This window comes from Rhincodon typus, unplaced genomic scaffold (genome assembly GCF_021869965.1).
Source record: "Rhincodon typus isolate 14 unplaced genomic scaffold, sRhiTyp1.1 hic_rhity00000573, whole genome shotgun sequence".
NCBI lineage: Eukaryota > Metazoa > Chordata > Chondrichthyes > Orectolobiformes > Rhincodontidae > Rhincodon > Rhincodon typus.
This window is the reverse complement of record NW_025966211.1, coordinates 24,924-38,297: the sequence shown is the minus strand read 5'-3', so window position 1 is coordinate 38,297 and position 13,374 is coordinate 24,924. Positions and strand designations below refer to the sequence as shown.

At 45.0% G+C, this 13,374-nt stretch overlaps 1 long non-coding RNA gene across 2 annotated transcripts; it reads left to right on the top strand.

Annotated features, from left to right (window-relative positions):
- Positions 1 to 561: 561 nt before the first annotated feature.
- Positions 562 to 12,831, top strand: LOC125488366. Of its 2 annotated transcripts, XR_007266289.1 has the most exons (4): positions 562 to 845; positions 1,466 to 2,063; positions 2,869 to 2,991; positions 12,685 to 12,831. It is a non-coding gene; the product is annotated as an uncharacterized LOC125488366 (long non-coding RNA). The 2 variants fall into 2 exon arrangements; XR_007266288.1 differs by lacking the exon at positions 562 to 845 and having other exon boundaries at positions 1,377 to 2,063.
- Positions 12,832 to 13,374: the final 543 nt, after the last annotated feature.

Here is a 13,374-nt window from a genome sequence, read left to right as displayed (position 1 = left end):
GTGACCAGAACTGTACGCAATACTCCAAGTGCGGCCGCACCACAGTTTTGTACAGCTGCAACTTGACCTCATGGCTCCGAAACTCAATCCCTCTACCAATAAAACCTAACATACTGTACGCCTTCTTAACAACGCTATCAACCTGGGTGGCAACTTTCAGTGATCTATGCACATGGACACCGAGATCTTTCTGCTCATCCACACTACCAAGAATCTTACCATTAGCCCAGTACTCTGTATTCCTGTTACTCCTTCCAAAGTGAATCTGCCATGTAAAAGGTTACTGTGCAAGAGTTCTGGATATTTGAGATGAGCTGTTTGCATTTGCTGTTAGAGGAATTGCTAACTGCAGCAAGTCAGGATGAATGGGTCTATTTCATCTTGGAAAACTGTAAACTTGGGAAAGGGATCAGTGTTGGAATCTCAAATAGTTGCATTTTACATTTATGATTTAGATGAAAAGGCTGAATGTATTATTGTCAACATTTGTCATGTTCCCAGGAAGATCAGAAAGCAAGCTCTGTGTTTGCCATGTGTCCAAGTAAAAATGGATGATGTGAGTCAGACATAATTTGGTTGTATCCTCGACAAAGCAGCTCACAAATACTCCCAAGATGGATACTCCATGCTCTACTTTCCAGCAAAATAATTCTTGAGATCGCCGTCTGAGTTTGGAATCAGTTACCCCACTCTCTTCACACGAGCTTGTACATCAGTAACCAGGATTTTGACGATTGTTTGTTTCTCCTCAGGAGTGTAAAGACACCTGCTGTGAGGCTGCAACATGTAAACTCAAACCTGGGGCACAATGCTCATCCACTGAGCTATGCTGTGAAGACTGTAAGGTAAAGATCGAATTGGTCCCTCCCTGTGCCATGCAGATAAATGCAGAGTAAGAATAGTGTGTCAGGAAACTGGTTGGGGGGGCACTGTTACCTTCAACATTGCTCATTCACTTCACAATCAAACTAAAAACTGCTCATGCAGATGGGATGGGATGAGAGAAGTTGATAGGTTGCTGATTGGTTTGGAGAATATTGTAACTGGGAAAGAGGAGAGAAAAGAGAGGTTCATACAAATATACAACACAAAAGGATGTGGAGGTGCCGGTGTTGGACTAGGGTGGACAAAGTCAGAAGTCACATGACACCAGGTTATAGTCTAACCTGACAAAGGAGCAGCACCCCAAAAGTTTGGGAATTCAAATAAAACTATTGGATTCTCACCTGTTGTCGTGTGATTTTTGATTTTGCATAAAAGGCCGTTTGGTGATTCAAACTGTGGGCTTTAGGTTGTTGCATTGCTTGTGTAATACAAATTTCCCACTTGTACTAGATTGGAAATGATTCAACTTACTTAAAAACCACAAACAGGTTTGTTACAGGAAGTCAAATTGCTCCAGCTGGAGAGCCTTTTCTCTGTCCATTCTTTGTCTTTTTATCATTTATTTTTAACTTCTCTGTAGTGCATTTTTTCAAACTGTTAACTTTAAACATACTTGGAGGAAAATGGAGGAGGCAACTCCTGGATCGGAGGTCAGTGCAGGGAGGCAAATGCCAGACGTGAGTCTGTCGTGGGGAGGTGAGGCCCAGGCTGGAGACTGATGTGGGGAGGTGAGGCCCAGACCGGAGGCTGTCACTGGGAGGTGAGGCCCAGACCGGAGGCTGTAACAGGGAGGTGAGGCCCAGACCGGAGATTGTAACAGGGAATTGAGGCCCAGACCGGAGGCTGTCGCGTGGAGGTGAGGCCCAGACCGGAGGCTGTCGCGTGGAGGTGAGGCCCAGAACGGAGGCTGTCACGGGGAGGTGAGGCCCAGACCGGAGGCTGTCGCAGGGAGGTGAGGCCCAGACCGGAGGCTGTCGCGGGGAGGTGAGGCCCAGACCGGAGGCTGTCGTGGGGAGGTGAGGCCCAGACTGGAGGCTGTCATGGGCAGGCAAGGCCCTTGCAGACTGGAAACTGGAGCCGTGGGGAAGAGTGGCCTGAAGTTTTGAAGCCCAGTGTCATCTGGAGACTTGGCCCAGTGCGGTCTGGAAGTGAGGTACTGGCATGGACTGGGATGAAAGGTGTGTAAATCTAGTACTTTTTTTTCCCTTTTTATTCTGATGCTGGACTTTATTTATTGTTCTTTCAATTTTGTACCAAATACTGAAGTATCTGTACCAAGGTATCATGTACCTAGGATGGCGCCATAAGCGGCAACATTGCAAAATTTTCACTGCTCTCATTTGAGTGTACATGACAATAAAGCTAATCCAATTCAATTTAATTCAATATCAGTTTGTCTGTTAAATATTTAGTGACAGAACAATTCCCGTACACATCCAGTTACACAACAGAAGGAAGACTGGAACTGCCCTCGAGCCTGTTTCATCCCCGAATGAGGCCATTGTTTTGTCTGCAACAATGCAACTTTTTTTTCTTTAATCAATCACGGGATGAGGGTGTCGCTGGCCAGGCAGCATTTATTGCCCATCCCCAATTACCCAGAGGGCAGTTCAGAGTCAAGCACATTGCTGTGGCTCAAGTAGTCACATGTAGGCCAGACCAGTTTTATTCCCTAAAGGACATGACTGAACCAGTTGGGTTTTTCCTGGCAAACATCAATGGATTCATGGTCATCATTAGATTCTTAATTCCAGATATTTAATGAATTCAAATTCCACCATCTGTTGTGGCAGGATTCGAACCTGGGTGCTCTGGATTAATAGCCCAGTAATAATACCACTAAGCCATCACCTCCCTTTTATCTTAGCCCTCTATCCCTCTGAATCCTCAATTGCTATTTCCAGAAGAGAATTCCAAAAGAGGTCTGGCAGCATCAGTGGAGAGAAAAAACAATGTTTTTGTTGTTTTAATGTTTTGAATCAGGTGACCCTTCGCCAGAACAGAAACTAACTGGGAAATGATGGTATTTACAGTGATGATGGGAGCTGGGGAAAGGACTGAGATAAATAGATGGAGATAGTGCCCAGACTTAGAGAGAGAAAGCAGGTAAGAAACGCACACACAGACACACACAGAGACAGAGAGAGAAAAACACAGAGAGAAGATGGGGGAGAGAAATAGTAAAAGACAGAGTGAGAAAGCAAAGGGGATTGTGGATATTTGATTTGATCTGATTATTAGCACGGGCATGTTGTTACAAAATACAGTGAAAACTGTTGTATAGTGGGGACGGAGTAAAAGCTGAACAGGTGGTAATAGGTGAAAATGGTTGTCTTGTGCAGGGAGCGACCTGTAGAGAACAAGGCATGGCCCTAGCTTCTTGGCAATATCCCCAACATCCCACCAACCAATTTACATGTTGGGGATGGGGGTCGATGTGTGTATGCTATCACTCGAGGAGGACAGTGACCAAAGCACAACATAGAACGTAGAACACAGAACAGAACAGTACAGCACAATACAGGCCATTCGGCCCACGATGTTGTGCCAACCTATTATCCTACTAAGATCAATCTACCCTGCATACCCTACATTTTACTATCCTCCATGTGCTTATCCAAGAGTCACTTAAAAGTCTCTAAAGTATCTGACTCCACGACCACTGCCGGCAGCATATTCCACACGCTCACCACTCTCTGTGTGAAGAATCTACCTCTGACATCTCCCCTATACCTTCCTCCAATCACCTTAAAATTATGCCCCCTCATAATAGTCATTTCCGCCCTGGGAAAAAGTCTTTGACTATCCACTCTATCTATGCTTCTCATCATCTTGTAAACCTCTACCAAGTCACCTCTCATCCTTCTTCACCCCAATGAAAAAAGCACGAGCTCCCTCAACCTTTCCTCAAAAGACCTGCCCTCCAGTCCAGGCAGCATCCTGGTAAATCTCCTCTGCACCCTCTCTAAAGCTTCCACATCTTTCCTATAATGAGGTGACCAGAACTGAACACAATATTCCAAGTGTGGTCTAACCAGAGTTTTATAGAACTGCAGCATAACCTCACAGCTCTTAAACTCAATTCCCCTGCCAATGAAAGCCAACACACCATGTGCCTTCTTTACAACCCTATCAACTTGGGTAGCAACTTTGAGGGATCCATGGATGTGGACCCCAACATCCCTCTGTTCCTCCACACTGCTGAGAATCCTGCCATTAACCCTGTATTCTGCATTCAAATTCAACCTTCCAAAATGAATCACTTCACACTTTTCCGGGTTGAATTCCATCTGCCACTTCTTTGCCCAGCTCTGCATCCTGTCAATGTCCCGTTGCAACCTACAACAGCCCTCCACGCTGTGCACAACTCCACTAACCTTCGTGTCATCGGCAAACTTACTCACCCACCCTTCCAATTCCTTATCCAAGTCATTTATAAAGATCACAAAGAGCAGAGATCCCAGAACAGATCCCTGCGGAACACCACTGGTCACCGAGCTGTAGGCCGAATACTTTCCATCTACTACCACCCTCTGTCTTCTATTGGACAGCTAGTTTTGTATCCAGACAGGCAAATTTCCCTGAATCCCATGCCTCCTTACTTTCTGAATGAGCCTACCATGGGGAACCTTATTAAATGCCTTCCTAACATCCATATAAACCACATCCACTGCTCTACCTTCATCGATGTGTTTTGTCACATCCTCGAAGAATTCAATAAGGCTTGTGAGGCATGACCTGCCCCTCACAAAGCCATGCTGACTGTTTCTAATCAAACTGTGCTTTTCCAAATAATCATAAATACTACCTCTCAGAATCCTCTCCAATAATTTGCCTACCACAGAAGTAAGACTGACCGGTCTGTAATTCCCAGGATTATCCCTATTCCCTTTCTTGAACAAGGGAATGACATTTGCCATCTTCCAATCTTCTGGTACTACTCCAGTGGACAGTGAGGACACAAAATCATCACCAAAGAGGCAGCAATCTCTTCCCTAGCTTCCCATAGGATCCTTGGGTATGTCCCGTCTGGCCCAGGGGTCTTATCGATCCTCATGTTTTTCAAAATTTCCAGCACATCCTCCTTCCTAACATCAACCTGTTCGAGCAAATCTGCCTGTTTCATTCCGTCCTCACAAACATCAAGGTCCCTCTCACTGGTGAATACTGAAGCAAAATATTCATTAAGGACTTCCCCTACCTCCTCCAACTCCAGGCACAATTTCCTTCCGCTATCCGTAATTGGCCCTACCCTCACTCTGGCCATCCTCTTATTCCTTACATAAGTATAGAACACCTTGGGGTTTTCCTTGATCCTACCTGGCAAGGCTTTTTCATACACCCTTCTAGCTCTCCTAAGTCCATTCTTCAGTTCCTTCCTGGCCACCTTGTAACCCTCCAGAGCCCTGTCTGATCCTTGCTTCCTCAACCTTAAGTAAGCATCCTTCTTCCTCTTGACCTGATGTTCCACATGTCTTGTCATCCAAGGTTCCTTCACCTCACCATCCTTTCCTTGCCTCAGTGGGACAAATCTATCCAGTCCTTGTAGCAACTGCTCCCGAAACAACCTCCACATTTCTATCGTCCATTTCCCGCAGAACATCTAATCCCAGTTTATGCTCCATGGCTCCTGCCTGATAGCATTATAATTCCCCCTTCCCCAATTAAATACTTTCCCACACCGTCTGCTCCTATCCCTTTCCGTGACAATAGTAAAGGTCAGGGAGTTGTGATCACTATCACCGAAATGCTCTCCCACTGAGAGATCTGACACCTGACCTGGTTCGTTGCCAAGCACCAAATCCAATATGGCGTCCCCTCTCGTTGGCCTATCGACACATTGAGTCAGAAATCCTTCCTGGACACACCTGAAATATCTGTTCCATCCAAACTATTTGTACTCAGGAGGTTCCAGTCAATATTAGGGAAGTTGAAGTCACCCATGACAACAACCCTATTAGAACATCGAACATAATACAACACAGTACAGGCCCTTCGGCTCACGATGTTGAGCCGAACTTTTACTCTAATCCTAAGGTCTATCTAACCTCCACCGCTACCTTATACTATCATCCATATTCCTATCTAATAGCCACTTATATGCCCCTAATGAGGCCAACTCCATTACCCTCTCCAGCAATGCATTCCACACCCCTACCACTCCCTGAGTAAAGAACCTACCTCTGACGTCTCCCCTTTCTCTTCCTCCACTCACTTTAAAACTATGTCCCCTTGTAATAGCTACCTCCACCCCAGGAAAAAGTCTCTGGCTGTCCACTCTATCTATACCTCTGATCATTTTGTACACCTTTATCAAGTCACCTCTCATCCTTCGTCGTTCTGAAGAGAAAAGCTCTAGATCTCTCAACCTTTCCTCGTAAGACCTTCCCTCCATTCCGGGCAACATCCTAGTAAATCTCCTCTGCACCTTTTCCAACGCTTCCACATCTTTCCCGTAATGGGGTGACCAGAACTGGACACAATACTCCAGATGTGGCCGAACCAGGCTTTTGTATAGCTGGAGCATAATTTCACAGCTCTTGAACTCAATCCCTCTATTAATGAAAGCTAACACACCATACGCCTTCTTAACAACTCTATCCACCTGGGTGGCAGCTTTCAGGGAACTGGGACATGAACCCCAAGATCCCTCTGCTCCTCCACACTGCCAAGAATCTTTCCGTTAACCCTGTATTCTGCTTTCAAGTTTGTCGTTCCAAAATGAATCACCTCACACTTTTCAGGGTTAAACTCCATCAGCCACTTCTGCACCTTTCCAAAATCTGTCTCCCAGTCTCTCCCTCAGTGTCTCTGTTGCTATTGGGGGCCTCAAAAGAAAACTCCCAATAAACTGACTGCTCCTTTCCTGTTTCTGACTTCCACCCACACTGACTCAGTGGAGAAACCCTCCTCCATGACCTCCCTTTCTACAGCTGTGATACCATCCTTGATTAGCAATGCTACTCCCCCACCTTTTTTACCTCCCTCCCTATTTCTTTTGAAGCATCGCAACTCCAGAACATCCAACAACCATTCCTGCCCCTGTGTTATCCAAGTCTCCGTAATGGCCACAACGTCGTTGTTCCATGGACTGATCCATGCTTTAAGTTGGTCATCCTTATTCCTGACACTTCTTGCATTGAAGTACATACACCTCAACCTGTCGCACTGACTGCCACTTTGCCCTATCAACTGCTTATCCTTCCTCACAGATTTTCTGCTTGCTCTATCTGTCTGTACACTGGCTACCCAATCCTCTGATCTGTAGCTCTGGTTCCCATCCCCCTGCCAAACTAGTTTAAACCTTCCCGAACAGCTCTAGCAAACCTCCCTCCCAGGATATTGGTGCCCCTCCAGTTCCGGTGCAACCTTGGGGGTTTGATGGTAGAGTACGAACAGGGACCGGAGAGGTGTCTGTTGAGTGGAGATGGGCTGGAGAAGTGCACACACGGTCCGGGTAGGGGTGGAGTTGGCGAGGAGATGGACGAGATGGGGCATGGGCTTCGAGGGAGGAGTGCAGACATGTAGTGGGGTGGGTGATGGGCGCAGATGTAGCGGAGGGGTAGCAGAAATACGCGGAGGAGGGTGGTCAGAGGCCGGAGATGGACAAGGGGAGGGGCCTCACAGGGAGGAGGTGGACGGGACGAGGGGGCAGAGGGCAGAGATGGATGGGAGGAAGCGGGTGTGGATTGTGGAGAGAGACCGCAGGAAGGGCTCTGGAGCGTGGTGAAGTAGAGAGTGAGGCGGCGGGGAGGGAGGGGTGGAGGGAGAAGAGAGTGAGACCAGAGGAGGGAAAGACAGAGAGAGAGAGAAAAACGGGAGAGTGGGACAAATCCAACCCAGTCAATACGACCCCATCAATCTACTTTCAATCATCAGTAAAGTGATGGAAGGTGTCATTACCAGAGCTATTGAGAAGCACCTGCTCAGCAATAACTTGCAGAGTGATGTTGACTTTGGGTTCTACCAGCGCAGCTCAACGACTGGCCTCATTAAACCCTTTGTTCAACATGCACAAAAGACAATGGACCCTCTGATTTCTCATGCACACTCAATACATCACCTCGGTAAATGCAATGCCCACCAATTTCTTATCATCTGGGGTTCGTTTCAACATACATGCTCACAGACCTCCAGCACTACTCCATATGATTGTAAGAAATAGGAGCAGAGGAAGAGGCAGCCCCTCGAGCTTGCTCTGCCGTTTAATAACATCATGGCTGATCTGACTGTAACCTCAAATCCACATTACTGCCTGCTTCCCGTAACCCTGTCAATCAGACCACCCCTCTTGATCTCTCTGCAGTTTCTCATTTCTCAGAATTCTTGTCCCATATTCAGTATTTGATAGCAAACATTCCCTCCAAATCAAAGGTGAACAGACTGAATCCATTGACTTCTGCCCCTTTTCCCTAGTAACGAACTCCATCCCTCCCTGAGGCAAATTACAACATAAGAACATAAGAACTAGGAGCAGGAGTGGGCCATCCGGCCCCTCGAGCCTGCCCCGCCATTTAATAAGATCATGGCTGATCTTTTTGAGACTCAGCTCCACTGCCCCACCCACTCACCATAACCCTTAATTCCTTTACTGTTCAAAAATTTATCTAGCCTTGCCTTAAACACATTCAGCGAGGTAGCTTCAACCGCTTCACTGGGCAGGGAATTCCACAGATTCACAACCCTTTGGGTGAAGAAGTTCCTCCTGACCTCAGTCCTACATCTGCTTCACTTTATTTTGAGGCGATGCTGTCTAGTCCTAGTTTCACCTGCTAGTGGAAACAACCTCCCTGCCTCCACCTTATCTATTCCCTTCATAATCTTATATGTTTCTATAAGATCTCCCCTCATTCTTCTGAATTCCAATGAGTATAATCCCATCCTACTCAGTCTCTCCTCATAATCCAACCCTCTCAACTCTGGAATCAACCGAGTGAATCTCCTCTGCACCCCCTCCAGTGCTAGTATATCTCTTCTCAAGTAAGGAGACCAAAACTGCACACAGTACTCCAGGTGTGGCCTCACTAGGACCCTATACAGCTGCAGCATAGCCTCCCTGTTTTTAAACTCCATCCCTCTAGCAATGGCAGACAAAATTCCATTTGTCTTTTTAATTACCTGCTGCATCTGCAATCCTACTTTTAGCGATTCATGCACAAGGACAACCAAGTTCCTCTGCACAGCAGCGTGCTGCAATTTTTTACCATTTAAAACATAGTCCATTTTGCTGTTATTCCGACCAAAATGGATGAGCTCACACTTATCAACATTGTACTCCATCTGCCAGACCTTTGCCCACTCACTTAGACTATCTATATCCCTCTGCAGACTTTCAGTGTCTTCTGCACACTTTGCTCTACCACTCACCTTAGTGTCATCTGCAAATTTTGACACACCACACTTAGTCCCCAACTCCAAATCATCTGTGTAAATTGTAAACAATTGAAGTCCCAACACTGATCCCTGAGGCACACCACTAGCCACTGACCTCCAACCAGAAAAACACCCATTTACCTCTACTCTTTGCTTTCTACTGGTCAACCAATCCTCTATCCATGCCAATACATTACCTGTAATACCATGCAACTTTATCTTATGTAGCAGCCTTTGGTGTGGCACCTTGTCAAATACCTTCTGGAAATCCAGATACACCACATCCACAGGTTCCCCATTGTCCACCATGCAAGTAATGTCCTCAAAGAATTCCACCAAATTAGTTAAACATGACCTGCCCTTCCTGAACCCATGCTGGGTATTCCCAATGGGACAATTTATATCCAGATGTCTTGCTATTTCTTCCTTAATGATAGATTCAAGCATTTTCCCCACTACTGAAGTTAAGCTAACTGGCCTATAGTTACCTGCTTTTTGTCTACTTCCTTTTTTAAACAGTGGTGTCACATTGGCTGTTTTCCAATCTGCGGGAACCACCCCAGAGTCCAGTGAATTTTGGTAAATAATTACTAGTGCATTTGCTATTTCCCCCATCACCTCTTTTAGTATCCTGGGATGCATTTCATCAGGGCCAGGAGTCTTGTCTACCTTTAGCCCCATTAGCTTGCCCAGCACTGCCTCCTTAGTGATAATGATAGTTTCTAGGTCCTCACCTGCTATAACCTTCTTGCCATTAGTTTTCGGCATGTTATTTGTGTCTTCCACTGTGAAGACCGACATGAAATAACTGTTTAATGCCTCGGCTATTTCCTCATTCCCAGTTATTAAATTGGCCTTCTCATCCTCTAAAGGACCAATGTTTACCTTCACCACTCTTTTACGATTTACATATTTATAGAAACTTTTGCTGCCTGTTTTTATATTCTGAGCTACTTTACTCTCATAATCTATCTTACTTTTCTTCATAACTTTTTTTGTGGCTTTCTGTTGACCTTTAAAGATTTCCCAGTCTACTAGTTTCCCACTACTCTTTGTTTTTTTGTATGTGTTTTTTTTCAATCTGATACTTTCCTTTATTTCCTTAGACATCCATGGCTGGCTCTCTCTTTTCCTACAGTTCTTCCGTATCACTGGAATATACTTCTGCTGAGCACTGTGAAACATCGTTTTGAAAGTCCTCCACTGTTCCTCAATTGACCCACCATAAAGTTTTTGCTCCCATTCTACCTTAGCTAACTCCTTCCTCATCCCATCATAGTCTCCTTTGTTTAAGCACAGGACATAGGTACTGGATTTAACCTTCACACGCTCCATCTGTATTTCAAATTTGACCATACTGTGATCGCTCCTTCCGAGAGGATCGCTAACTGTGAGATCATTAATTATTCCTGTTTCATTACACAGGACTAGATTTAGGATAGCTTGCTCCCTCGTAGGTTCCATTACATATTGTTCAAGGAAATTATCACGGATGCATTCTATGAACCCCTCCTCAAGGCTGCCATGACCGACCTGGTTTGACCAATCGATATGTAGATTAAAATCCCCCATGATAATTGCTGTACCATTTTTACATGCATTAACTATTTCTAGGTTTATTGCTCGTCCCACCATGATATCATTATTTGGTGGCCTATAGACCACACCTATCAGTGACTTTTTCTCCCTGCTATTCCTAATTTCCACCCAAATGGATTCAACCTTTTGTTCAGTAGAACCGGTATCATCTCTCACTTCCGCCCTGATATCATCCTTAAAAATCAGAGCAACACAACTTCCCTTACCTTCCTGTCTGTCCTTCCGAACAGTTTGATACCCCTGGATATTTAACTCCCAGTCATGACCATCCTGTAACCATGTCTCTGTAATAGCCACTAAATCATACCCATTTGCCCATTACAACGCTTAACCTGATCATGGTATTTTATTTGACTTTGAACTGAGTGTCTGACCCCATCACCAAGGCAGCCTCCAAGACAATGCCCAACTTTCCAGCGCATCTGTTACTGTAACTCTCATCCATGCCTTTTATGGGGATAAGTTAGCTCATTTGGCTGGTTTGTGATGTACATTAATGCCAACTGTGTGGGTTCAATTCTGGCTCAGGTTACCATGAAAATCTTTCCTTCTCAACCTTTTCCTTGCCTGAGGCATGGTCACCCTCAGGCTAAACCACCACCAGTCATTTTTCTCTCATGAGAGAGCAGACCTTGAGTCGAATGGGAATTTACCTTCACTTTGTGAATTCTAGACCTGATTATTTCTAATGTTGTGTGGTCTGTCCTCCTACTGTGGGCTTTCTGTAAACTTGAGCTCGTCAAAAATTCTCACAACTAGATTCTAATGTGCACTTTATCTTGTTCATTGCCACACCTGCTGTAGATATGCTCAATTTAAATTTTTTTTTACATTTTCAAATCCTTCCATAATTTCGCTTCTTTCCATCTTTGTAATCTCCTCCACCTCCACAACCCTCCAAGATTTCTGAACTTGCAACTTCTGGTGTCTTGCACAATTCCAAATTTTAGCGCTCTATCATTGGCTGCCAGGATCCTAACCTCTGGAATTCCATCCCTAAGCCTTTCTGCCTCACTATTGAAACACACATATGAATGTACGAATTAGGAGCAGGATTAAGACTTTGGTAGCTGCTCTGCCATTCAATGTGGTCATGGATCACTCATCAATCCCACCTCATCCCTACCCTTTTCACCCTTATCTCTGTCTCCTTTAAATTGCTCCTCAAATCTGATGTTCCTCGAAGTTTTCCTGCTGGTACATGGACGTCCCAAAACCTATGTACAGCTGCAGCTTCCAATGTAGCAGCTGTAGGTCAGCACACCAATCATTGCCCAAAACCAACCACTTTCTGACCATATTCTATTTGAATAAAATCCCTTCTCCTGACCAGGTCCATGCTATTCCATTTATTATACATTATGAAAAGTGCACTAAATATGCAAGCAGTCAGATGATTAGCTGCTTTGCAGTTAAAAATCTAAAGATAAATGCAGTGTCCCTATGATACCTTATTGTCTGTGCAAGGTTAATCCTGTTTTCTACAGTTGACTCAATCGCATCTGTGATGTTTTTATGTGTGGAATCCATTTTGTAAAACACATTTTCATGAAATGTGTACTTGCCCTAGTAATATAATGGCTTGATTTCAATATATTTGTCATGGTTACAGCCTTAGTACTAGCCATACAGCGCAGAAACACACCCTTCAGTCCAACCGGTCCATGCAGATAACAGTAAACATGGTACAAAAGAAATACTTCCAAAGCTAAACAAGCTTGCTGCTTGGCACTTTTTCTTCTGTTTTTATTCTTTTTATTCACTCATCAGATGAAGGTATCGCTGGCTGGGCCAGTATTTATTGAGATTTCTAATTTTTTTCCGAAGAACTCATACTGAAGAATCTATACCTAGATACCTGGAACATGTCCCTAGACCTGCACTCATCCCTGGAACATCTGGACAACAAGGACACCCACATCTGGCTCCTGGTCATTGAAGGCAGAGCTGTAGTCAACATCACTTCCCCCTCCAGACTGATCTCAAAACTGCGTGACCTTGGTCTCAGCTCCACTCTCTGCAACTGGATGCTCAGCTTCCTGACCCACAGATCATAATCAGTGAGGATAGGTAACTGTACCTCCTCCACAACAACACTTAACACTGGAGCACCCCAAGGATACATCCTCAGCCCCTACTGTCCTCCCTGTACACCCACGACTGTGTTGCCAAATTCTGAATGAACCACCATCTACAAGTTCGCTGAGGACATCATAGTTGGACGAATATCTAACAACAATGAGTCAAAATACAGAAGGGAGATAGAGGGCTTGGTGATGTGGTGCAATGAAAACACAGTATTTCTCTCAACATCAGCAAAACTAAAGAACTGATCATTGACTTCAGAAAGAAAGGAGGAGAACATGCCCTCATCAAATTCCTCACAGTGACGATAACCAACAATCTGTCCTGGTCTTCCCATGTAGACGTGACTGTCAAGAAGACACAGCAATGCCTCTTCTTCCTCAGGCAGCTCAGGAAATTTGGCATGTTCATAAGGACCTTCGCCAACTTTTT